The following is a 27,491-nucleotide window of genomic DNA, read 5'->3' as shown; positions in this document are numbered from 1 at the left end:
TTCTTGCTGTGAGGCGACAGCTACCCACTGCGCCACCGTGCTGCCCCATCAGTTTTTAAAAGAGCTTAAATGGGGAAATTAAAACCTTTGGACATGTGAGTTTATGATGACCCTTAATCTGTGCACTGATATACTTACTGAAAATCAAAATGTAAAGAACAGAAAACACTGGCAAATATTGGTGTATTGAAACAATGTACAAGAAGAACCACACTGATGATTTCATTAAAAGGAGGCAATTATTAAGTTAACATAGTTCTATTTGTCAATGGCTTTGTCATTCCAAAGCATATCAGAAGCATAAAGTGCCATGTTTATTTATTTTTACAAATTCAGAACATGTTAGAATGCTTCTGTTTTAACAATTAAAATTGAATTGAAATTGAATTGAAACTGAAATTTAATGGCAGTAAATCTTACACCCCTTATCTAGCTAAACACTTCATATGGTGTTTGGTTCAATCACTACTAAACTGGCTGGGTGTTTGGTGACTCCATTTTCATCTTCCAAAATTCCTTCTGGTGCTATGTGACAGTTTGATGGTATTAGAGCAACGCCATTTTCATCTTTCCATTTCAGGAATTATGATGACATTGTGTGACTATGCTGAGTGACAGCTGGCGGTTTTAGAGCTCTTCAGAAAGAATGAGAGCAATGTCCGTCCTTCTCCACAAAGAGATAATTAGATAATTAGATAATTTCGAAGATAATTAGAGGGACATAAAACAATGTTCTGTTGGCTCCACTGAAGTCTACCCATTTTTTTGTTTTGCCTTAAAACAACTATAATCTGTCTTAACATTATAGTTTGAGTGATTGACAAAACACAAATTTTACAGAACTGAAAATACTATAATACAATACAATAATACAGTATATAAGAAATCATTAACAAATCAACTACAAATGAATTAGTTCCATTTGCACTAAAAAAGTGCTCTACAAATAAAAACAAATTGAAAACTTAATCAAAAAGACTGTGTTACATTTCAGCTTATCCAAAAAAGATCATTTTGTCATCAGTAGAGATTTCCATGGGGAAGCAGAATGCACAAAGGTATTACAACATGCGTTCCAAAATCCTTGAGTTGGGCTCGCTTGTGTGTCACACTGCTTTTGGGGACAGCAGTTTTGATACAGATGTTATCTTATATTCAACATAAGCCTCCTAACTACTGGCTGCCAAGTCCGGTTCAGCCTATTCAGCAAGAGACAAAGAAATGTATCCCAGAGAGCAACACCACTCCTACATCTGCAAAACTCCTACTCCTACTCTTCCACCTTAGAAACCCATCCTGTTGTTATGAGTGTGGCCAGAAAACTACAGGTTCCAGTTTTCAGACTGCAAAATACTTAACCTTGAAGGCTGTCAGTTGACAGATGACAGATCAGTGTACCCTAAAGCAGATCTTCCCTAACCTCCATCATGACAAAAGGTTTAAAATTCAAATTTGGTGAAGTCTGACCCATGAAATAGTACGATTCTCTGGGGTTAAACCAATGCAGAACAAGCGAGTTCATATAATTAACCCCACTCATTGATTCAATATGGAGACGTTGCTCTCTCTGGATACCTAGTGCTGTGTGATGGTAGTTTGGCACAGTATAAGTTGTAAATGTAATAGTTGTTGTATGGCTGATATATTAACATCAGTGCAAAGGAAAAATAATTCAAATGGTGATACTGAATCAGCAGTTGTTACTTTATTTTAACTCATGAGCCAGTCCCGTGTAATTAAGTAATGGCTTTTACTATTTCATTATGATGAAACCCAATATCAAAACAATGTTGTGCATACTGACCTATAAATATGTTCATAGTTCACTGTGCTTGTGTGCTCCACATAAAATCTCTCTCTGACTACCTGTCAAACTCTCCTATCTGGTTTTGGTGCCTTTGCACCATGTGAGCTATGAATTTGCAAGGTGATTTTTGCAAGATATGGGGGCTATCTGTAATTGTATAATCTATGCACATGATGAGCAATGCTTCATCTATATTTCTTTGTTTTCATATGCAGTCTAGCATGTTAAATAGTATATTCCCAGCGTTTTGTTGAACTATGAGAAGCCTATATGGGGTATACACAACATGTCTATTACATTATTTCTGCTAGTTTTGAACATAACTGCATGTATTACTGTATTACTACCCAATATGTAAATTACAAATATTGGGAATACTACAAAAAACAGGTTTCATTCATGAATTAATTTTTTCACATTCTGTAGGGGGATAAAATGACATCGGTCTACCATAATTCATGGAAAAACTGGATGATCGCCCTGCTTATGGTAGGAGGAGGTTTGTGCCTTCTGCTCTCCTATCTTCAGTTAAATGCTCCTAAGCACTGCCTGCCCAATCCAGTTCAGCCTATTCAGCAAGAGACAAAGAAATGTCTGTCGGAGAACAACAGCACCTCTACATCTCCAATGCCTCCTCTTCCACCTGAGAAACCCATCCTGTTGTTATGGTTCTGGCCAGAAAACTACAGGTTCCAGTTCTCAGACTGCAAATCTCTACTCAACATTGAAGGCTGTCAGTTGACAGATGACAGATCACTGTACCCTAAAGCAGATGCAGTGCTCATTTTTCACAAGGCCATTAAATGGGATCTCTCCAACCTACCTCCATCACCACGACCACCCTTTCAAAAATGGATTTGGTTTCATGTAGAGTCACCAACAAACACACACAAAATACCTGGGCTTGAGAACCTCTTTAACTGGACCCTGAGCTACAGACAAGATGCAGACATTTCTGTGCGTAATCATCTGAGAGTCAAAAAGAGCCCTGGTGAGGAATTTGTCATACCTAAAAAAGACAAACTTGTTTGCTGGATCGTAAGCAACAATAATCCATCCACTGGTACAGGAGTACGGTATAAATATTATCAAGAGCTCAGTAAGCACATTAAAGTAGATCTTTTTGGCAAGGTTTCTGGGAAATTTCTGAGGTATGAAGACTACTATTCCACCATTGGTAGTTGTAAATTTTATCTCTCCTTTGAGAATTCCATTCATAGAGACTACATCACTGAGAAGCTAAACGGACCCCTGGTCGCAGGAACTGTTCCTGTGGTGCTGGGGCCTCCTAGAAAAAACTATGAAGACTTTGTCCCAAGTGATTCATTCATTCATGTGGGTGACTTTCCAAATGCGGAAGCACTTGCTAAATATCTCCTTCAGCTGGACAAAGATGAAGAAGCTTATAGAAAATACTTTCGATGGCATAGCTTTTTGACTGCTAAACCTCACCTTGTACTGCAGCAGCAAGAGTTCATCCTAGCCATTTGTTCTGCATGTGAACATGTGGGTAGACGTTCAGAATACAAAGTAGCTCATGATATTTACAAGTGGTATTTTTCATGATGGTAGATTCCAGAGGGTTTATTTCTTATGTTAGTTGTTTTGTTAGTCTCTTAAATTATTCTCAGGAAACGTAAGCTAATTATCAAGAATTTTACTGTCACAAGAATAATCAAGAATTTCGGTATTGCAAAACTGTTGAATGTTTTCACAAGATAACCAAAGAATAAGTTATTTCAGAAAGAGGGACCTTTCAGTTATACTTGAATGAAGTTAGTGTACTGAAATTGCCATTGCGACCCTCTCTAAGCCTTTTAAACAGATACTAAATTTAAGTGTCCAAACAACACATTCTGAATGACTTACACCCATTAAAACATAACATTTTGATAGTTTCACCGTGTTAAATAAACAAATAATATAAAAATGTAACACTGACTTGTTTTGAGAATAAATTCTGAGAATAAAGAATAGTTTTGAGAATAAAGTCTGAATAACTTGGTTTCATTTTTAGCTTTTTTTTTCTTTTTCTCTTTTTCTCTTGCTTTGTTCAGTCTAACATATTTCCATATTGATCAGTCAGGCTAGTGCACATAATATGTTGTAAGTTAACATGTCAGCATGTTGTCATATTAAAATAACATAAAATTCATTATTCTAAGGTACTTTTGTGAGATATTTTTCTAAGCATAAAATGTAACAAGATACAGAGGAAGAGGAAGAGTCAGAGTTAGAGAGGGGTAGGGGGAGAGTGACTAGAATTTTTCTAGTGACATCAAATCTTTATGATTTTTCTTTTGTCTAAGAGATATTTGCTGCTTGGGTAGTGTGTATTTTCTGCTTGATATGTGAAAATGGTTTTAAAATTGTGCTAGTGGTTAAAGGTTTGACAAATGTATACAAGAGATAGTATGTCTTTTAACTACTCTTTTTGTTTTTTTTTGTTTTTTTTTCAAATTTTCTGAAATAGTCAACTTTTACTTTTGTATACACATTTCCTGAAAATACCCCTTCATTTTTGAACCTGTAAACACATCTTACAATGAAGGCTGTTTACACATCTGCCAAGTGTTATTATATAGCTTATTATTAGGGGCCAAGCACCAAAGGTGCAGGCACCTGTTGTAATTGTTAGAATTCTTCAATATTATTATAGTTTGTGCAATGGGAGTCTATCATAGCCCATAGAACCGTATGAAAAAAGGTTGTGAATTTTGATGCATTGATAGAGGACAGTCCAAGGTATCAAGGCACAAAATTTGGGGTCAATCCATGCATCCCTGTAGCACCACGAAAAGGCTGAATTTCAAGGTACATTTTTGCTTATAACTTTTGGGCTGTTTGTCCTAGAGATGTGATCTTTTTTCCCCTGAATCCTTGGGTCACGTCAAGTCGAATGCACGTATTCCTGTTAATTTCAGGCATATTGTTTTTTTCCGCTATTTTACATAATATAACAGCTGTACATAATATAAATAAGAGCATTAAAGTAGCAAGTACAATAATACTCTTTGAATTCAATACCTGTAGCTAAGTTCCTGGATCACCACCTTCAGTGACTTGGAAATAATTTATCACATACTCAAAGAGTAGGAATACGAACATACACGTTTATTACAAGGACCAAATTCAAATGGCACAGATGTTGAATAAGTTGGAAATCAGGTGGAATTAAGGCACATCTGCTATACACACACATACAACAGCATCTGAACTACTCACAAGGAGACAAGCAACTAACGGTAGACAATAGCAATATCCTCGTTATCTAAAGTATGTATGAATGAACAACTACGTGAGTATGAGGCATTACCCACGAAGAGGCACGCTTAACCTCTGGTTGATTTGGGGCTGCTCTGCAGTGTCCACTACTCGAGGCAGCGGCATAGCTGATCCTTCAGCTATCCTCATGACAATATATTTAATATCGTCATGCAGGTGCTCTATGAAAGCAGTCTGCAGGGTCTGCTCATAATCCTGGGGGTAGCAGCCCTGCTGATAAATGTTGACAAGGGCATCTTGATAATCCCTTGGGTTCTCATAGCGTCCTTGTTTTCTCTCTGCCAGCATTCTTGCTGTGGTCAGAAAGTTGGTAGGAGGTTGGTGTTTGTTTCTGAGAGCTCGACACAGTTCATCAAATGTGAGCTGGTAATTGGTAGTTGACAGCCCAGATTTTAGGACTTAAGGTCAGGGATTGTATCAACAGATTGATCTTATCTTCATCCCTCCTCAGCCAAAGGAAAGAAGCATGATAAGTAACCAACCAGAGATACGAGTCCACAGAATAGTCCTCCTTAAGGGGGTCAAATGCTTCAATGTTAGCAGCTGTGCTGGCTATGACATCTGGGGAGGTGTGGTCTCCCCATCTGGAGGCCTGTTTCTGTGGAAAGGCACCCTGGCAGTTGGAGTTCAGCACTGCAGTACCCAGGAAGGGCCGTTGGCCCTGCAGAGAGGTGGCGGGGCTCTTGGGAATCCTGTTGGGTGTTAGTGTGAAGCCCCATTCTTGGCGCCCTCTGCTGGTGTCACTCGGCACTTCTCCTTTATGGGTGACTTGGCGTGGGGGTTCTCCCATGTTAGGTGCCTGGTCCAGTTGCTCTGTGGAAGATGCAGGGCTGAGCTCAGGTTCCAGGAAGGTGTGCTCTCCTTCCATTCTCTTTCTCAGTGCCATTAGCTCTTCCTCCTGGACTCTCAGTCGGGACTGAAGAGAGGCATAGTTGGCCTCCCTGTATTTCAGCCTGTGCTGAAGTTCATACTTAGTGTCCTCGGCAAGGGCTTTTTGCCTTTTAACACTTTCCAGTTCTGCCTCCCGGTGGCTGAATTGGAGATGGAGTGAGTTGAGCTCCTCTCTGGATTGAGCCAGTGCTTGATCTGCAGACTGCAGCTGCTTTTTTAAGTCCTGCACCAAGAGAGTCAGTTCTGCAGTGAGGTCCTGCTTTTCCTCATTTTCATTCCGCAGTCTCCGTTTCTCATCTAAGTCCTCTGTTTGCTGCTGCAGAATTCTCTCCTGTGTCTGCTTTGCCCTTTGAACATCTGCTTGGAGCTGAAGCAGTTGTGTCTGGCACTTCCCAAGTTCCACGGTACAGGACTCAACCATGCTGTAAGACTTTAGCAGCCAGTGCATGAGGGTGAGGGCAAGGGTGAGTGTGAGTCCAGCCAGGGCACAAGTGTGTTTATTCACATGTGATAAACTCCGGGTCTCGTGGAGTAGGTCTGTGTGGACAGAATAGAGCTGTTCCATGGTGAGGTTGCCCCACCTTTCTTCTTTCAAGCAGAGGGCTGGGTCATGTTGCAGGATGTTCATCAGATCCACCATCAATGTTCCCTCCAGGCACTCTTCAAAGGCCTGAGTGGTAGGGCTGGTTGCTCTTGGAGATTTAGGGGAGGAGGAGAGCTTAGCTGATGCTGGGGCAGACATGGTCAAATCTATGTGTGAGTGTGTGTGCCTACCCTGAATTCCTAGTGTGTGTCACTATTTCCCTGATAACTGACTTAGTTACCGCAACTTAGTACTGACACAATGCTAGAAATTATCTCATGGTAATACAGCAACTGCAACACAAGATTTTGGTAAAACCTCCCAACTATGTTGTTGTGGGGCTGTCCCACTAAAGGATTGACCTCAAAATATGTTGCAGCAAGATACTCAAGACAGTTGTAACGATTACAATGCTAACTATTCTAGGAGAATTAAAGCGTCAGAAGAAATATCTCAGTAGGACCTCCAGATATGTCACAGTGAGATACTCCAAACAACTGTACAATTGTAATGGTAAAAATAAATTCTGAGAGAATTGAGAGAGAGTTGGCCCAGCCACGTTCAGGTGTGAGAGACTGGAGTTACCGAGGTTGGCAGTAGGAGACCGTGAGCAAGACTTTGTGTTGATTCCGGGAAAGTCTTTTCGGCGATCTTCCGTAGTGGTGAGCCTGGGCCAATTCTTCGTGGAGACGAACAGGACAGAACGGACTTACATTGATGCGGATACAACCGGAGCTCAACTGATGCTAAAGCCGAACTGAAATGTATCGGAACCGAAAGCTGAACTGTAGCATAGCTGAACTGCAGGGAGTCTGGCATTTTATCTGATTTGCAGATGGGGGGGTGCTGCTATCCTATTGGGAGGGTCTTTGCCTGAGAGAAGGAAAGTATTAATTTGAGCTCGTTTTAAATAATTCTACATAACTTTTTCCCATTAAAGAATAGTAAAATTACATCCGCGTACTGGTATCTGCCACATTTTATGCTTCTGAACCCAACCAGATATGGTTTCTTTATCATTAATAACAGCACAGGTACATCGATGGTCATAAAATTAGCTATTTCTGACTCGGCTCCTGGTTATTTTTAAGTTTTACCGCGCATTTATAACTATAGGAACAGTTATGACTCAATATACGTATTTAATTGATAATATCATGTGGTTAGTTTCATTTCTCTTTTGTTCTACATAGTTTGTGCCTGAGTGGAGCAATACAGATGGGGCCTGTGGCATGGTCTGAATTACATTCTCACAGGGAAACTAACCTCCCAAGGTGATCTAGTCTCCCTCACAATTAAACATCAGCATTTGACCAAATGGTCTGGGGGTTGCTGCACTAGAACGTTGAGTCTGGCGTCTGTTAGGTGTTACAACGAGTGGTTGCTGCTTCAGTGTGCATTGGTCCTGAACGCAGGGAGGCCTGGGCCATAAAGAGAGAACTGGGATCAAAGGGGATAGGGACGGAGAGGCTGAGTGACAGTGACAGAAATAGATGAGGAAGGGTAGATCCGGGCTCTCAATAAACTTGTATTACTATTGTAATTATTATCATAAATAAACAGCAGAGAAGCAAGAAAAGGAACCAAGAGAAAAATAATAGTACATTTTAGGAAACTTCAGCATGGAACCTTTGCGCCATGAAATACTTTGACACATTTTTCATTACTCTTTACACACTTTGTAAAGTGTTGCTCTCTTCAGTCAGTCTGTAACGTCTTGACTCAGTCTGGGTGTTTGGATAACATCGTGTGCACAGTGTGTAAGAGAGTCCCTCCTTCTCTTCTCTCTGCTCCTGTTTCACCTGCATATCCATCTGAGCCTGACTTCAATAAAGAGGACTGAAGTAAAAGTCCACATAGCCTGGCTTCAAAGATACACATCAACAAGAGATTTTTCTATTAAATAACATTCAGTTTATAAATAACAAAACACAGACTATGTTGACTTAGCCTGTTGAGGAGGGAACTATCCAGCAATAAGATACACTATTGTGTTTTTTCATGCTGCACCTCCTGCAATGGCATACACACCTGTTTGTTCTTTATAACTGGCTATTGCTACCTGCAAAGTGCTGACCCCGTAACTCCACCCTCATCATGGTGAGAGATTAAGGCCATAGGCTCTTTACCTTCCTTTCACCAATGGGTGTACTCTGAGGAACAGCAGAGAAGTGTACTGGAACAGTGGCGTCTAGACTGGACACAAAATTGGATAATATTCGGCTATAAGTATATTACAAATAACAAGTCCATTCGACTGAGCTTTGGAACTTGGCTAACCTGCCCACTCATTTTGACCGTGCACCTGGAGACCTCATTTTGGCTGTGAAATTGAAGACTTCACTGGCAGTTTTAACTATTAACTGGGTGAGTCTTTATCCCATACGGATGGCTAAATTTGTACCAGTTAATGGTTAAACTTTCTGTAGAATGAAATACAATTCCGTAAGATATGTTGCTCTGTTTGTCTACAAGTTCCTCCCCCCTATTAACATTTAGGGTAAAATATTGCTCAGGTCCTATCAAACAGAAGAGTGAGTTGATCAATAAGAGACTCAGACCATGTTGAAACATTCTTAAAAATGAACCCTTACTTTTCAGTAATATCACTGAGAAATGGCCTAAGGGATTTTTGTTTGTAGGTTTATATTTCTGATTTTTGAAGCTTGTGTGATCAGTGAAGTGGTCATTAAAGAGATGCATCACCTACCGTCTTCCTTTTTCACGTGGATTTCATTTTCAGTGTGCCTAAAGAGGAGATGATAGATACTATATTAATGACAGGAATGTAAAGGCTAAAAACTTTTCGAGTAATCAAAAAATACTACCCAGGCTGTGAACAAGTAAGGTTGAATAATGCAGAACAATTTGGAGTTACCAAATATTTTGATGTAATTAATATAGAATAAGGGGTTAGCATCTCTCTGAAAATTTTGGAATCCTTGACTTTTGCTGTAGATCAGATAACTAAAGATAAAGAACACAGATGAGTGTTCTGATCTCAGAGCATTTATCTAGTAAACAGGTTCTGCAGTTTCATTCATGTTAGAAAGGGAGTGTTGACTTCAAACAAAAGTTGGGTTAAACAAGCACCTTGAAAGGCAGATTGAGCAGATTGAAAGAAAGAAATTGTTTCCCTCATGTATATGATCTTAATTTTTCTTTAGTTGATGATAATAATTTCATAAAACACGTAGCTAGTTAATGACTTGGCACAGAGGTTAATGGTGAACCACATAGTTCTCTTAGGGGAAACAGAAAAAATTATGACTGAAAGAATTATTTAGGAGACATTCTCCTTCAGATGTCATACACTTTGTGGAAATTTTATAACTGTGTGTGTGTTACATGTATCTTAAGTATGAGTAAACATGAACAGACCTATGGAACTAACACAGATTCAGGAAATACTGCACCTATTTTCTTTAGTGAGTGTTCTAACCACTGAAAAACCATAGGTCCTGAATGGGAATGAACAATCTTTGCTTGATTGACATTGGTGAGGCTAGAAGGGGTGCAAGTGCCATATATAGTAGGAAACATTTTTCCTTTGACCCCTAAATATGAATGAAAAAGAAACTGAGAACCCTTTCCAATCTGCAACTGAAGGAAGTCATCATGTTTATATTTGACAAACACAACATGGGCACCATGACATCTTTTCAGCAGAAACAGGCTAAATTTAATTCAACCAAATTTACTCCCTCAGAGTTTTCACAAATGCTTCATTCAAACAAATGTTTCTCTCCATCATACCTACATTGTAAATTATACAAAATTTAAAATACCAGGTCAAGTGGATAGCATGTGTTTGTTGTAAAAGTCTTGTTTTGTTAGACTTTGATCTTCAATCATAGCCAGGATAATAAAAAATGTAGAAAATATTTAACTACATAAAGCTAGTAATATAGGTTAATAATAAAACCAGATCCATATAGAATGAATGGATGTCACGTCAGTCGGCTATGACCATGTACTACTTGTCCCTCATATGCGCGTTCTTAAAAAACGGACCCAGGTAAAACGTCAATACTCTCAACAGCTTAATAAATTAAAATAATTTTTTAAAAAATGAATGTTTTTCATGAAGAACCATCAGCCCATTTCCCTCTCCTTTACTAAGAGGTATCAATATTGTACAACAGACAGAATGTCTCTGTGGCATTAATAGTTGGAGTCACTTCTTGCATGAAAACACAGGCAGTGACAGACCAAGGTAGTGGAATATGTACACTGTAAGAGAAGATACACCTTATCTACTCAATAAAAATAAGGCAACGGATTACAAGCAATATTATTAATTAAATATAACTATGCTTGGTATTGAGTTGCTATTAATGAAATGAGACCCTCTATAGTTATCCATTTAATATGAGTAGATTAAAATAGAAAACAAAAAGGAGTTAACACCTAAACAAAAATATTGAGTTAATATGAAAAACAGAAACTTCTGAATTTGTGAATATTACTAATAAAAATTGATTTAATTCTACATATCAGTGATAAATAATCAAGCAATAATGATCTACATCAATAAATGCATTGTGTATTCAGTGCAGCCAACTAAATTTTTAGCTTTTTCTCTGTTATGTATAACAAACTCAAACAATGCTGATGAATTTTTCACCTCATTTTAAGCGCTGCATAGCAAGCAGCAGAGGCAAGTAAAGCTGTTTTTACAGGAAACCCAAAACTGTCTACCATGAATATTGTGGTGTTAAATAAGTGGTGTGGTGTACATATTAAGCTATGGTGATACATTTTTACAGTGATGGGGTGCCTAAACAGGTCACAGTGTCATAATTACATGTTTAATATTCTCAGTTTCATTGTCCAAATCAAGTCAAGTCATCACTCACTATAAAACAAAGAAAATGTGTTTCAAAGCCCAAACTAATAAAGACACACCATGTAACAAGGAACGAGGAACACGCCATCAGCGTGAAGGATGATTCGTCAGGGAAGATAACATTCTTCCACTGGTCCATTGTCCACCTCTAATGGTCTTTGCACCATTTTATGCATCTTCGAACATTGATGGGGGAAAAAAACGGTTTGGCAATGGCCGCCCTTCCATGGTATCCAGCCACATTGAATGCTTGATGAACTGCTTTAGTTGATTCTGGGTTAGCAAGATGTTGGTTTAGCTCTACAGTCACCTTAGTAGCTGTGGTTCTGTGATTTTTTGACACAATGCATTTTAGTGCTCTGCAGTCACGTTCACAGAGTTTTGGCTTCCATCCAGAGTTTCGCTTCCCAGAATTAGTTTTCTCTAGTTTTTGATATGCCATCATGACTTTAGAAACAGTTCCCCTTGAAATATGTTAAATAACTCAGCAGTTTTTGTTACTGAAGTCCCAGCCATTCATGCTCCAACAATCTGCCCTCTTTGGAAGTCTGAAAGGTCACACATTTTGACTTATACTAATACGCAGACCTCTACAGAAAGAAAAATCGTGGGTAATACATAAAGCACAGGATGTCTACAGTGCATATTTATGAGATTTACATATCACTGGGAATTGTATTACCGTGTAAATGTCAGCAAATTTATAGGTCTTGAAATACCATGTTTCCATTATTTTGTCCAACCCCTGTATACCCTGTATATAGCCTATATAGTTAGGTAACGTTAGTTAGCTAAAAACAAGATGAAAAAAATATGTGGATAAGTGAGATAGGCAGTCCTTGTGATAATTCCTAGTAGTTCTTATATGCTAGGCTTGTCATGAAAAGCCCTCAAACATAGTTAGCTGTGTTTGAGCTAGGTTTCATTCATCATATTGCAGGGCCACAACAACAAAATGTTACAGGGACGTCATCTTTTCAACCTCCTCTCTTCAAATGTCTTGTAGCTAGATGATAGCGTGCTGCACCTAAAAAAGCATGCTTAGAGAGGAAGTGCTTTTCAATTAAAAACTGTCTAATTAAGTTAGCTTAGATTCACTTAATATTCTCTCGATTTGGAATTACATAAACAGAATGCTAATGTTTTATTTAACTAGAATAAGTGGATTTTATTCTTAACATTTTTATTTGATATTTACTTAAATAATTGCCTGAAAATCAAGGACACAGTTATATTGAATATATTTTACTTAATACATTATTTAAAGTCTACATGACCACTGAATAAATTTTTACAGTGTAATAATTAACTGATTGGTTGATGCTCAGGGTTTGGGTAGTTTTGAAGTTTTGGGCTTTCTAACACACCTATGAGCTTTTGTTAATTTGGTATATAGTTCTTAGATACAAGATTTAAATCTAATATTTAACTTAGCACTAAATGTTCCTCTTTCAACTGCATACCTCAGTATAATTTGTACACCTGTTTTAATACTGATCCGAAATACAGATTTAACAGTCATGTTTAAACGTGTTGCACAGTTTTCCAAGTGAAATGCACTGAAAATAAAATAATAAATAAAATAGAGGTATTTCTGAGACTTCTGACTGCAAACATAAAGGGCAGTTGACTACTCAGCGTTACAGCAAACAATAACTCACATTTGTAACAGCAGCTGGAGGATGAGATCATCTCGGATTCACTGGAAGTGTTTCTGTGTTTTATCAATTACTGGGCAATGACTCAAATCCAGTCTCAACCAGTTCAAACACATGCTTGGCACTGTAGAGAAAGATCTTGTTACGGAACTGATTGTAAATTCTCAAAACTATCTGCTCTCTCTATTATCACTACATCAGAAAGATACTTTCAGTACGGTCTGTTGAACTAATCTACATCAATCTTAAAATGAAATTTTGCATGATTGACAAAACACAAATTTACAGAACTGAAAATACTACAATACAATACAGTAATACAATATATTAAAAATCATTAACAAATTTAACTGAAGGTGAAATAGTTCCATTTGCAATAAGACTACATTACACAAAACCCAAAGCTGAAAAGTGCTGTACCACTGACTGCTCTCCTATTGATACATACCTTATAAACTCTCGCACTGTCTCTGGACTCACACCACTTATGTCCTAAGATGTAGACTTCCTCTAGGATTTTTCTGTGCCCTTCCTCTCTGTAACAGACTAATGAAAATATTCTAACAGTTAATGAGTTCTCTGATGGGCAACATCTTGTTCAGTCTTGGTTCCTCCCCAGGTTTCTGCCCATGTAGCTTTTTTCTTTGCCTCGTCAGGCCCTGTGTCTTCTACAGCCGCCTTGTGACAATGCCTCTTGTAAAAGTGCTCTGCAAATGAAACTGAATTGAAAACTGAATCAAAAAGACTGTGTTACATTTCACCTTATCCAAAAAAGACACTTTGGGCATCAAAAGAGATTTCCATGGGGAAGCAGAATGCACAAAGGTACTATGAAATTTGAGCTCTACCTGTGAAACATTTATAGCACATCAAATTTGGTAGCATAGTGCATGCACCAGTACGTTGTGCTAGCACAAGACTGAATCTTGCAAACCTGAACATTTTGAAAGGTTTGATTTATGACCTGATAATTCTGATTTTTTTAGGGGATAAAATGACAACATGCTTTCCAAAATCCTTGAGTTGGGCTCACTTGTATATCGCACTGCTTTTGGGGACAGGAGCTTTGATACTGATGTTAACTTATATTCAACATAATCCTCCTAACTACTGCCTGCCGAGTCCAGTTCAACCTATTCAGCAAGAGACAAAGAAATGTCTCCCAGAGAGCAACATCACTCCTACATCTGCAAAACCTACTCTTCCACCTGAGAAACCCATCCTATTGTTATGGGTGTGGCCAGAAAACTACAGGTTCCAGTTCTCAGACTGCAAAACTCTGCTTAACCTTGAAGGCTGTCAGTTGACAGATGACAGATCACTGTACCCTAAAGCAGATTCAGTTATCGTTTATCACAGGGCCATCAAATGGGATCTCTCCAATTTACCTCCATCACCACGGCCACCCTCTCAAAGATGGATTTGGCTCCATTTAGAGTCACCAACAAACACAAAGAAAATACCTGGGCTTGAGAACCTCTTTAACTTGACCCTGAGCTACAGACAAGATGCAGACATCCCTGTGCGTAATCGTCTGACGCTCAGAAAGAGCCCTGGTGAGGAATTTGTCATACCTAAAAAGGACAAACTTGTTTGCTGGATTGTAAGCAACAATGATCCATCAACTGGTACAGGAGTCCGGTATAAATATTATCAAGAGCTCATTAAGCACATTAAAGTAGATCTTTTTGGTAAGGTTGCTGGGAAATTTCTGAGGTATGAAGATTACTATTCCACCATTGGCAGTTGTAAATTTTATCTCTCCTTTGAGAACTCCATTCACAGGGACTACATCACTGAGAAGCTAAACGGACCCCTGGTTGCAGGAACTGTTCCTGTGGTGCTGGGGCCTCCCAGAAACAACTATGAAGAATTTGTCCCAAGTGATTCATTCATTCATGTTGATGACTTTCCAAATGCGGAAGCACTTGCTAAATATCTCCTTCAGCTGGACAAAGATGAAGAAGCTTATCGCAAATATTTTCGATGGCATAGCTTTTTGACTGCTAAACCTCACCTCATTGTGTGGAACCAAGAGTTCACGTTAGCCATTTGTTCTGCATGTGAATACATAAGTCGACATAAAGAATATACAGAAGCTCATGAAATCTATAAATGGTATTTTTCTTGATAGCAGAGTTTTTATTTTTCATGTTAGCTGTTGTCAAGTCATGTACCTTTCAGTTCACTAAAGTCGATTGCCAAGAATATCACTCTTACGTGTTGCACAATGTTTGCTTTTAACTGTTGAATATCATTTTCATATCAGTTTATTTTTCAATGGGCACTCAAAATTTGTAAAATAACTTCGTTTGCTTTTTGAAAGTATGTCTCTTATGCAGCGGTTGATTATATGAGTTGTATGTTTTATAGGGGTTTTAAAATCTAACTGAACATCTTTGTTAATAAGGGATAATTTGGTTAAAAAGAGATTATTTCAAGGTACTGGAACTACAGGTAAAACATTTGTAACTATGCCTTCTTATGGCTGCAGCTGCTTATACCTGCAAATTAAGTTAATTGACAATCCTGCCAACTGCTTTTGTTTTGCTTTGTATTTTCATTTCACTTTAAGAATTAAAACAATCCAATTTCTGTTTGTAGTCAGGTTATTGTTGATTAATGTGTAATTACTTAATGTGTAATAACAATTTTTCCAGTTGCCATGGTCACTTTGCCAAGCACAGAGCCTGAGACCCTTGATAAGTGGGTCAAATTTTAATTTCTCCTTCTTGGACATAAGATCTGGAAATTACATTTTTATTACAACAGACTGTTACCTTATGCTGTCAGTTTCTTCTCCTGCTTCTTCTTCCTATTAACACACAGATATTGTACAATGGACTGATTGGTAACAGACAAATGTTATGCACCTTAAGAACAGATTTAAAGGGTTCTTCCATTGTGTTGCTGATTGTAATTTCTTATTGATTGTGAGTTATAAAATGCATTTACTTGAACAATTACAATTTGCCATGTACGATCAATATTATATTGTGTATACTGGTGCTTTCAGTGTGGATTTGGGCCCTGTATCTAATGTTTTTGTATATTTAATATGGTTAACATCAAAAAAAGAACAGATTCAAAAGATTTTTATTTTATGAATACAGTATAAGTCAGTTGCTCAGACTAATTTTACTGTACAAGAACTCTCTCTTGCTGTGTTTAATTTAGTGTACCTCCTACCAATCACACATAAGAATATTGAGTACATATTACGGATGCAGATGTACGGCATTAAAATAGCTGAGAATTTACTGTTGTGTGGATGCCCTATACAGTGTTAAAGCAATGCTGCATTATTTATTAATTCAGAATCTGTTCATACTGATGAGGCCACTGTAGCAACACAAATGCTAAACAAATGAAGAGAAAAACGTATTTGGCTGTAATGTTCAAAAAATTAAAATAGTATGTCAGAAGTGATAGCAAGTTCATACCACATTCCCAGAAAGAAAAAAGATTTTGGTTGTGAAATGATCTTCCCTAACCTCTATCATGACAAAAGGTTTAAAATTCAAATTTGTTGAAGTCTGACCTGTAAAATAGTATGATTCTCTGGGGTTAGACCAATGCAGAACAAGCGAGTTCATATAATTAACCCCACTCATTGATTCAATATGGAGACGTTGCTCCCTCTGGATAGCTAGTGCTGTGTGATGGTAGTTTGGCACAGTATAAGTTGTCACATGTAATAGTTGTTGTATGGCTGATATATTAACATGAGTCCAAATGAAGAATAATTCAAATGGTGATACTGAATCAGCTGTCACTTTATTATCTAGGAGTGCATAACTCGTGAGCCAGCCTAGAGTAACAAAGTGATGATTTTCACGATTTCATCATGATGAAACCCAATATCAAATCATGATGTTGTGCGTACTGATCTATAAATATGTTCATAGTTTACTGTACTTGTGTGCTCCACATGAAATTAAAGGCAAAAATTCATCAGAAAATGTCATGTACAACAACAGGTTTCATTCAGGACTTAATTATTTAATATTTTTTGCAAGATAAAATGACATCGGTCTTCCATAATTCACGGAAAAACTGGATGATTGCCCTGCTTATGGTAGGAGGAGGTTTGTGCCTTCTGTTCACCTATCTTCAATTTAATGCTCCTAAGCACTGCCTGCCCAATCCAGTTCAGCCTATTCAGCAAGAGACAAAGAAATGTCTGTCAGAGAACAACAGCACCTCTACATCTCCAACGCCTCCTCTTGAGTCTATTTTTCTTCTTTTTTTTGTTTTTCAACTCAATGATAATGTTTAGGTTACGTGTGGCCTCTGTTTTGTTTATGTATGATCAAATAATGGTTGTACAACCGGGCATGGTGAGGTTGAGTAATTTATTTTTAGTAATAAACGGTGAACATTGTGGAAGTCCCAACACCAGTATGGCTGTGAGTTTTTAATTACCATCTTCTTCAAGCTACCTGAAACCCAACCAAGAAACATGGACCCAAACTGTTACATCTTGTTCCACACTGTGTCACAGTAATACTAAAATAATATAGCTATGAATGCATTAATAAGAAAATTGAAGCAAACATTTAGAAGTAACACAAAAGTTACTTTTCCTAGTAACTAATTACTTTTATTTGCAGTAATTGGCAAAGTAATTCAATTACTTTTGAAATAAGTAACTAGTAACTGTAACTACTTACTAATTTTCATTAACTTGCACAACACTGCTTGTGACATACTTTTCTAAACAAAAAATGTAACAAGATACAGAGGAAGAGTCAGAGTTAGATGAGGTGTAGAGGGAGAGTGACTAGAATTTTTCTAGTGACATCATAGTGGTTTCATAAAACTGTATTAAACACCGTTTGTTTTTAACTACTCTTTTTCAGGTGGATTTTTTTTTTTTTTTAAAAATCAACTTTTACTTTTGGATAGAAAATAATTTATAAACAAATAGAAATTAAGGATCACAGTTTGCCTAATTTGCACTTTTTCATTGGGATTTCACAGCAATGACTTTATGAACTTTATGAGACATGGATAAGAGAGATAGAGATAAAATAAGATAAAAATAGATAAAGATAATACAGAAAATGTTTAGCTTCTGTGCATCCCATCACGACTCTGTACCTACTGAGTTAGCCACAGAACCTAGAGAATGATTTGATTGTTTTATTCCCCTTGCTCCTGTAGAATTTATCACACATATCATAGCCTCTAAGTATTTAATATGTATCCTTGATCCCATCCCCACAAAATTATTGAGATAAACTCTTACCATCTATCCACAAAGGATTGTTACATATGGTTAATTTGTCCCCAAGCATCGGTCACATACCCAACACTCTTAGAGTGGCTCTTAGTGAACCATTATTAAGCTACATAGTTTTTTCAAAACTTCCTTTTGTTTTTAAACCCCCAGAGACAGCCTTGCCCAGTTTTGTTCATTCTTGCAGCACAACATTACTTACAACATTTTTCTTTCTTGCTTTAGACCACACCATAGCACTGAAACCGCTCTTGATAAGGTCTTGATCATGATATCCTGCTACACAGGTTGGAAAACTTCATTGTTTTCAGTGGACAGGCACTCTCCACTATTCTATCTAACTGACCATTACTTATTTGTTCCAATAAATGGTGAGTCATCCTAGCACACTTGAGTAAAACATTCCTCAAGGCTCATGGCTTGGGCTGCTAATGTTCTTGTTGTATATGTTGCCTCTTGGTCACATTACACACAAACATACTATACATTTCTATTGTGATGTTAATGGCATCTGGCTGCGTATATCAGTAAAGCCAAATGAGGTCTCTCAGTTGTCAGGGATGGAAAACTGCTCAAAGGATATTCAACACTGGATGACTCTTGTCCTGTAAAATTATGTTTTAAAAAAAGTAAGTACTGAAAGTACAGTAAAATATGACAGTACTGTAACCTGGTCCTAAGGCTGCTTAGAAGTGAGATAAATGCTTGTACACTTAACCTTGCTAGTTTCTCTGTTATGCCTGCAACATCTGTTAAAAAGGTGGGTGTTACCATTGACACTGGGCTCTCGTTTGCTTCTCACATTAGAAACATGTCCAGAGAAACCTTTTTCCACTTTCAGAAACATTGCACTTGAACATTGAGCTTGAAAACTGCTGTCTAGTCAAGATGCAGAAAAACTCATTCATGCGTTTGTTAATTCCAGGCTAGACTATTGCAACACTTTATTTGCTGGATGTTCTTCGACATCCTTGAACAGGCTCCATCTGGCTGAAAATGCAGAGGCAAGAGGTCTCATCAGATCTTGAAAGTTAAATTGGCTAAATTGTGCTCTCTACATTGGCTCCCTGTTAAATCTTGTATTGATTACAAGTTACTCTTACTCACTTGTAAGGCTCTAAATGGTCTTGCTCCCCTGTACCTGAGGGATCTACCAATCCCTCATGATCCTCCTCATGAACTCCATTCATGAGTTGCAGGTTTTATGGTAGTTCTGAGAACTTCAAAAGTTACAGTAGGCAGTAGAGAACTTTCCTTTAGAGCTCCACATCTATGGAATAGCCTTACAACTAATGCTCTGTGTTCTAACACGCTCTCAATTTTTAAACCCAGGCTAAAGACATATTTGTTTAGTCAAGCCTGAAGATAAATATCTTCCATCAATATATCTCCCGTAAGTCAAATTTTCCTCATCGGTCATGCACATAGCCAAAAAACAGAGGTGGAGGAGGGCCAGTTTTTTGGTGAACTACAGCTATACTAACGCAATAACAACAAAGTATGTCTATTGCACCATAACCTTAATCTGTAATGTATCATTTGAAATAGAGTATCTCAGAGTACAGTGTAGTACCTGGTAAAGAGTGCCAGGTAATTTACATCATAAACATGAATGGACACAAGAAAGCATAAACACTAGCAGAGAGTATTAATAAGGGAGTGTCAGGTAATAAAAATCAAAGAGAGACAAGTAATACAGTGGAACATAGGTTATTAGGGCTATCAGTTGGATGTTAGGTGTCGAGTGTAAGGAAGTGGGTTAGTTCAAATCTTTGCTTTTACAAATTTTGTGGAAAAGATGAATCTTTAGACACTTCTTGAAGGTTGTGAGAGAGTCTGTGGAAGAGATTGCATTGGGCAACTCATTCTACCACACATGAGACGAGACCAGCTTATGACCCTCTGCTTTTTGGTGGTGGAATCACCAAACAATGTTCCTTCGCGGCCCATCGTGAGCAGGATGGAACACAGGTCCTAAAGAGTGATCCAGTGTATGTGGGTGCTGTTCCACTGGCTGAGTGCAAGAATCAGAGACTTAAAGTTGATGCTGGCAGATATAGGGAGCCAGAGGGAGATGAAGAGGAGTAAGATGTGTGTTTTCTTCATCTAAGAGAAGACCAGACATACACATACACACTCACACACATACATCCACACATACGTTAGCCTCATACATTTCCCTCAGGTTATTTGGGGGAGAGGTGCCTTAGTTGGTTAGTTAGGAGGGGGGTGGAGCGCTGAGGAGGAGGAGCGTTTCGAGAGGACTGCCAGTTTTACTTTGAGATAGATAGAGTCTGCCCCCCGGAGAACGTTTGTTTTGTTTTTCTGGCATCTCTCCCAACCCGGAGATTCTTTATAAGTCATCTGTTTATTAAGTAAAGAGTTTGGAACGTTACCAAGTGTCCCTGTCCTCCATCAGTGAAAAAGACTTGGAGATAAGAGTTGGACTACCTGTTGTAACCTTGAGATTTGCTGTAACTTTTATATAATTATGAGCATCTGTCACTGCTTGGACTGTCTGTAACAGGTGAAAGTATCTCAAATTAGACAAGCAAAACTGTTATATGTTTATATGTTTATGTATATAAGATATGTTTGGCCGTGATGCCCGCCATAGTCTGTCATATGTCAGACAGAGGAAAGTTACTGAGTGGAAGTTGTGCAAGAGTGTGACATCTGCTGGCATGACCGCATGTACCTGTGCACACATTATGTAGATTAAAAACATGTTGTGTAACAAACTTGGAAAACTAGACAGACTGGTCCCAGTCGCGCATCATGCCACCTCAATGGTTGTTTGTCTCACACTATGTAAGCTCTGTACTTCCCTCTGTTAATCAGAGAACTACATACTCTTGAGTGAACTGCATTTCTACTCGGAGGTGTACTTCTCCCATGCGAAACGAAATGAAGATTGATTCATCACATCTGAAGTTTGTAGATTTTTCTGAGCATTAGCAACTCTCTTATAGAGGAGAAACACAATCCAGCAGGCTCGCATGAAGAGAGTTGTAATAGGCCAGTCTTGAGATTACAAATGCCAGGACAAGAAGTTGGGCTGCGTATTCTGACAGATATGGTCAGAGTGAACACGCATAATTGGGAGGTTGCTGTGATGTGGTCAGTGAAGGCTCGCTGGTTGTCTGCCATCACTACCAGGTTTCTGGTGGACTTTGTTAGTCATAAAGCTGCGCAGAACGGAGATGCTATGTTGAATTGAGGGAATGGCCGGGATGACCAGAGGTTCTGTCTTCATCTGACTGAGATGGAGACAGCATTTCTTCATCCAGGCTGTCATGTCTGTAGTAACATGCAGACTTCTATGCTGAGACTATGGGGTCCTCTAGAGGTAAAGGAGCTGTAGGAACATAACCCCAGCACGAGTGTTCAAAATTAACAAGGCTAGCAACAAAGGCTAGTTACGTGACTAGCAAATGAGTAGCCATTGCCCGCGATGCAGATGGCATTGTGCCCCTCGCTGTTTTGTGAGTTCATCGCCAGTGCTCTGCAGTAATGTATTGGGTATGAAATTGGTAACGATCCTCAAAGCACTAACAGGCCACTCTGTCAAACGGATTACTGTAAACCATCTCGCTGATTTGTGTTCTCTTTTCAAATTGCCCATATCCCCTCCTCTGAAGAACAGATTTATAATTGGGCATAGTTTAAATGATTCCAATGAGGTGGAGTGTCTCTCTCCCTGTCTTGCTCCCTCTCTCCCTCCCTCCATCTCCACCTCATTTACTCACCTAAAGGCACAAAAGGGTGCGCACACACACACACACACACACACACACACACACACACACTCTCTCTCTCCCTCTCTTTCTCCCTACATCACTTACTCCCCCTTTATTTCATTAGAGATTCCGCAGACTTGCTAAAACCACAGGATGCCCCATTTCCAGTGCTGGATACACGCCCCATAGTACACACAGACATGGTCAATCTTTGCAACAAATCATGCAAAATGCCACCATTGCTCTCTCTGAAGAGCAGTTACAGACACCCAAAGCAGAGCACAGAGTGCTTTAAAAATGTAATAAATGTATCAAATCAGCCCTAATTGGGCAGAAAAATGAAAGTTCATATTCATATTTGCTTATTTGTTGTTCCACATGAGCACTGAGAAATGCCATGATAGCAGATGTGAACTGAGGGTTAAGGGCAGGGAGGGATGAGTGTCTACAGTTACAGTCACAAATAAACCTGTTCATAGGCTAAATATTTAACTGTTTATTGGCCCACCTCTCCGCTGACGGGGCAATTCTCACAAAAGCCTTTGGAGATAAGCCCTGGAGATAAGAAAAGACAGGCGCTGAGCTACTAACACAGGTTTATTTTTCCATTGTTTTATAACTAAAAATATATATCTGTCCATTTTGTATTTGCTGCATTATTTAATCACTATAGTCGCTTAACTCACTCAGATGAGTGAAGTGGAATAAATAGTTATAATGACAACAGTGCACATGGCATTGGATGACAACCAACAGCTCACTGGCTTCATTTCTGTACCATTACTTCACCTAGATCTAGAAAAAAAAAAATTCTGTAATTCATCTTAATCTTAACATGATTAAGTTACATTGTCTCACTTTAACTGTGTGTCAGGTGGGCACTGAGATCCACTGAACCTGTGAGTACATTTTCAACTTCTTTTTACACAGTAAACATTAATGAAACATTAATTAAATTTCACGACATGCTAAAACCTCAACTGTCAGAACAACCGTCTCTATCTTCATTATTATCACAATGTCTTTTCTACATCAAGTACCAGCACTGTTTACACATACCATACATCTAAAAAGTGAGAAAGAGGGTCCCTCTACTGTGCTCAAGTGCACTATTCAAGTTGAAAGCACATTGGACTTGCCCTCCAGTGATCATAAAACTTGCAGGCCCTCGGCTGGACGTGTCTTCCCTTCAGGCCCATGAATAATAGCACAAAGTGAGGGCTACTAAATCATTAAAATGACTATGGCAGCATGTCCAGTTAGCGCTGCTCTTAGACAACAGAGACGCTTGATCAACAGGAGAGACACGAAAGCACTGATTGCCAGCACTGGAGCCCAGGCCCAGCACCCCTGTCTGTGAGGAATGTCCTGCACCTCCAATGCCCTCAGAAAAATACTTGCCTTATTAGAACAGAGATCAGCAAACTCTTTAATAGGTACACGCATGCGAAATTTCTCACGGACGTGTGTGTTTTACGTTATTTTAAATAGTACGGATAATCACACACTAGAAAAACCAGCATATGCAACATTTTGAAAAGCACAGCAATATGGAAAGAGGGACACCAAACTGATCCGTGTTTCACAAGGTGACTCTATAGACGGACACAGGAGAAATCTCACTGGAAAAATCTGTGCGAAAATTTTTTACAAGCCTGAAGCTGGCAGTGTAATGTCTTTTAGAAAATAAACTGTCCTCTTTGCTATTCACAGAGTTACCAGAGAAAGACAAATGATATGTGTCTTTATGTTGCAGGATCTGATGAAGAAGTGGATGTAAGAAAGTCCATGAAGTCATGAAGAGAAGAGATATAAAATAGGAAGTGATAAGAAATATTGAAATGCTATAAATGAATTGTCTCTTGCATCTTCCAAAAGATATCATATCTGATATTTTAGTGAGGTAGCCGTAATAGAAGATGAAACGAGGAGAGAGGGATCTTTTGCGACTCAAGGTGCATCAACCATAACAAATTTGTTTTTGACTTGCCTCTAACATCTTCTCATAAATGACCTATTAAAGTGACGGGAGGAAATTTAATCCATTCTCTGTCGTTCGAATTCAAATAGTACTTCTAGCTGGATATGGCCAATTCAGCTGAAATTCTGTGGAGGGTTCTAATGGGCCAGGGAGGATCTGACAGCTCCTGGTTCTGGTTGGCCCCGACAGTCACCTTTGGGATTTTGAGGTCAGGGATGTTTTGTTGTTAGCCAATGAGAACAGCGCAGACAGACATTGCATACCTCTCAGAAAAGTTAGATAGCCTCCAAATACAGTGTAATAAAGAATATACAAATATACTCACAGACTACTGAGAAATGAGCTTTGGGTTGCATTATCTTGTATTTTCCTTCCTTTATCTTCATTGTTTGTTTCAAGAGATAGTTGGCTGAACATAACCCTGTTCTTTGGAAAATCTGAAATCACACACTGAAGGTGGTGTAGATTGTGTTAGGAGCTGCATTCCATTTTAGGGGTGGATAATATCCTGGCCAACTAGATCAAGAGGAGACTTGCAGGTTGAGAAAACAAAGGGTCATCTTTACCAGCTGTTCAGCTTTCCGGGGATGTATACAGGATCCTCATCACAGAATCCGTAGTTTGTAATAGTCTATGTTGAATTTACAGATAATATTGTCATAGCCCAACATAAAGAATAACCGAACACCGTTAGCTTAAACTGGATGATCGTTTTTAAAGAATGATGATAGCTATAGCCTTACACATAAATAGGGCTGATGCAGTAAGCTATAGACATAGCTCTGTGGCTTAGTGTAGGGCTACACAGTTGCAAATAGTTAAACACAGTTAATAGGTGTATTTTATGCTCTGCTCATTATTCTCCGGAAACAGGATATTACAAAGAAAGCGGGTTTTGAGAGAGGCTACAAGCTGGTTTCATTTAGGAGGGAAATAAGCATAAAATATAATCAGATTTAAAAACAAAAAAAAAACAACATAAAGTGTTAAGATTATACAATTACGTTCAGCACAATAGAAGTCCCATGGTTGGGTTGTTTGTTTGTTTTAACAGAATGACTCTGTTACTGGGAAATATTGTGGTTAGATCTTCTCAGAATTTTTCAACACACTGGTATGGCAAGAATGCCAACCACATCTTTTCTCGCAGTATGATGCCTCCAACGTATGTGAGTGGTTGAAAATTTTGGATATTGTCCAACAGCCTGTTCTCTCAGAACCTTTTGTGGTAGACAAGTTCAAATTTGCATGTATGAAAACACGTTATGCAAATTTCTCATTGCTCAACTTAGCCTCGCAAAGAACAAGTTTGGATGTGTGCTGAGAGGGTTATTCAGGGGTCCCCGGGGGCCAAGCAGCGAAGCTGCATAGGCACCCATTGTGTTTCTACTTTTTGTCCATCATGTTCTTCTTCTTCTTCGTCCTCTGGCTAGGGTGTCTATGGCAGCCCCTAGTACCATATGGTAAAAAGTTGTGAAATGTGGCACACTGTTTGGGGACAGTTCCCTGATTCTTGTCACCAAATTTCATGCTTACCACACAGGGGCTCTAGCGCCACCAATGGGTCAAAGTTGGAAGTGCATTTATGCACGCAACTTTTGAACTGTGTGCTCCGAGTTCAAAGGTCCCCATGGCGTCAATTTCCGCCTTGTTGGATTTTCAGCCATATTGGATTTTATGAGAACATTTAAAAAATTTTCACAGGCCACAAATTTTGTCCAATCTTCACCAACACTGGCACACATGATCTTCAGACCAAGCCTCACAAAAGTTATTTGTTGGCTTTTCAGTTTGCAAAAGCATTCACCCATTACAGCCAATCAAAATCAGCAGCGAAACAAAACCGCTAAACAGGAAGTGAGGGCATATCTCAGTGATACTTTCATGTATTGACACCAAGTTTGGTATATGGACTCGGAACACTTTCCTGAGGATGTGGCAAAAAAATTTGTGTCATTTGACCGTGCTTATTGCGCTGCAGTAAGCAAAAACAACTTTTCGCCTCATAGGTCTTGATGCGTTTCTCTTAGCAAAAGTCATTCTTGTGTCAGTTCAGCTGAAATAGAACTTGATATCAGTGCTTACAGACATGCTTTTAACATGATCGGATGAAGCTTCCACGGCAGTTCTCCCCCGCTGGACTGCTTGGCCCCCTCATCGCCGCTTGCAGCTATATTTCATTCTGTTTTTGCACTTTAGTGACTCCCAGTGTCAATGGGGTGTCCGTACACTTGCAGGCAAATCTATGGAAACAGCCTGCGGTATGTGTCTGTAGAGATACTTATGCTTGTAAACTGGCAAGTTACATTGGCAAATGTGTAGGGGGCACCCATTCACCAATCGTCACCCAACCGGATAAATCCAGGGTCGTGCTGGGGAAATACCACAGTACAAGGAACTGGCTGTTCCAAATTAGCCAAGAAGGAGTAATACACCCCCCCACCACCCCCAAAAAAAAAAAAAAAAAATCAATGGTTAAGAGGTTGGGCTTGGTAAGGGTTTGACTGACTTAGCTTACAGTGATGCTGCAGTGAGACGCTGTGTGTGTGGCTGTGTGTGTATGTGTGTGAGTGACTTTCTGAAGGAAATGGTTAATATATGTACCAAGGTCATTTCGTAAGAGCTTTCATTCGGGCAATGGGGTGGGGTGGGGGGGGGGGGGGGTGGGAGAGGGGGGAGGGGATGGGGGGGGTGGGGGGTGGGGTTATGAAGATTCAGTCAGAGCCCTCAGAACATTATAATTTATTTAGGTGCAGAGACAATATGAATAATGGATCTGTGAAGTGAAACATGAATTTTCTGTAGTTCTAATTGTGGCGAAGGAGTGCCGGGTGAAGGGAATGTTAGGAGACCAGAGAAAAAGCCCGAGATCACAGGGGGCTGGCCTCAAAGCCGCAGGTCCTAAAGCCACTGCCGCTGACTCGCAAATCAGCGCGAGAAGGCTAATTAGTGGGGGGCTAATGAAAGTGTGCATTTTTTTGGGGCCACAAGCTGAAGAAAGAGAAGAACCGGGGATCCCTTTCTCAGCAATATTGCTTGTGCCATTTGAAGTCAATTTTCAGAGCGCATCAATATGTGAACAAAGTTGAGAGAGAGAGAGAGAGAGAGAGAGAGAGAGAGAGAGAGAGAGAGAGAGAATTAGCATTCATTTGAAGAATGGAGACTGTTATTTATTGCCTTTGCTTTTGGCACATTTCAGGCTCTGGGGAAAGACTCAGCTACAGTGTCTGAAACCAGCATGCAAAATTCAGAAATGTGAGAGATAGAATGGGAAGGCAACTTCTTGAAATCTCTCTCTCTCTCTCTCTCTCTCTCTCTCTCTTTCTCTCTCTCCCTCTCCTCTGTTGTAGAGTGTGAAGTGTGCGTGAAGTGTGGGGAAGATCAGACAAATCCATCCCAACTATAGTGTGATTGTTATGATGCGGTGGTTTGTGAAAAAAGGATGTGTGACATGA

At 39.1% G+C, this 27,491-nt stretch overlaps 2 pseudogenes; both read left to right on the top strand.

Annotated features, from left to right (window-relative positions):
* The first annotated feature begins 2,242 nt into the window (after window positions 1–2,242).
* On the top strand, window positions 2,243–3,245 carry LOC115804829 (alpha-(1,3)-fucosyltransferase 9-like; annotated as a pseudogene).
* Window positions 3,246–14,148: 10,903 nt separating this feature from the next.
* LOC115804818 (alpha-(1,3)-fucosyltransferase 9-like) lies at window positions 14,149–15,076 on the top strand (annotated as a pseudogene).
* The last annotated feature ends 12,415 nt before the right edge of the window (window positions 15,077–27,491 follow it).

The sequence above is a fragment of the Chanos chanos genome, chromosome 1, assembly GCF_902362185.1.
Source record: "Chanos chanos chromosome 1, fChaCha1.1, whole genome shotgun sequence".
Lineage (NCBI taxonomy): Eukaryota > Metazoa > Chordata > Actinopteri > Gonorynchiformes > Chanidae > Chanos > Chanos chanos.
The sequence above is the reverse complement of the archived record's forward strand: the minus strand, read 5'-3'. Positions and strand labels throughout refer to the sequence as shown.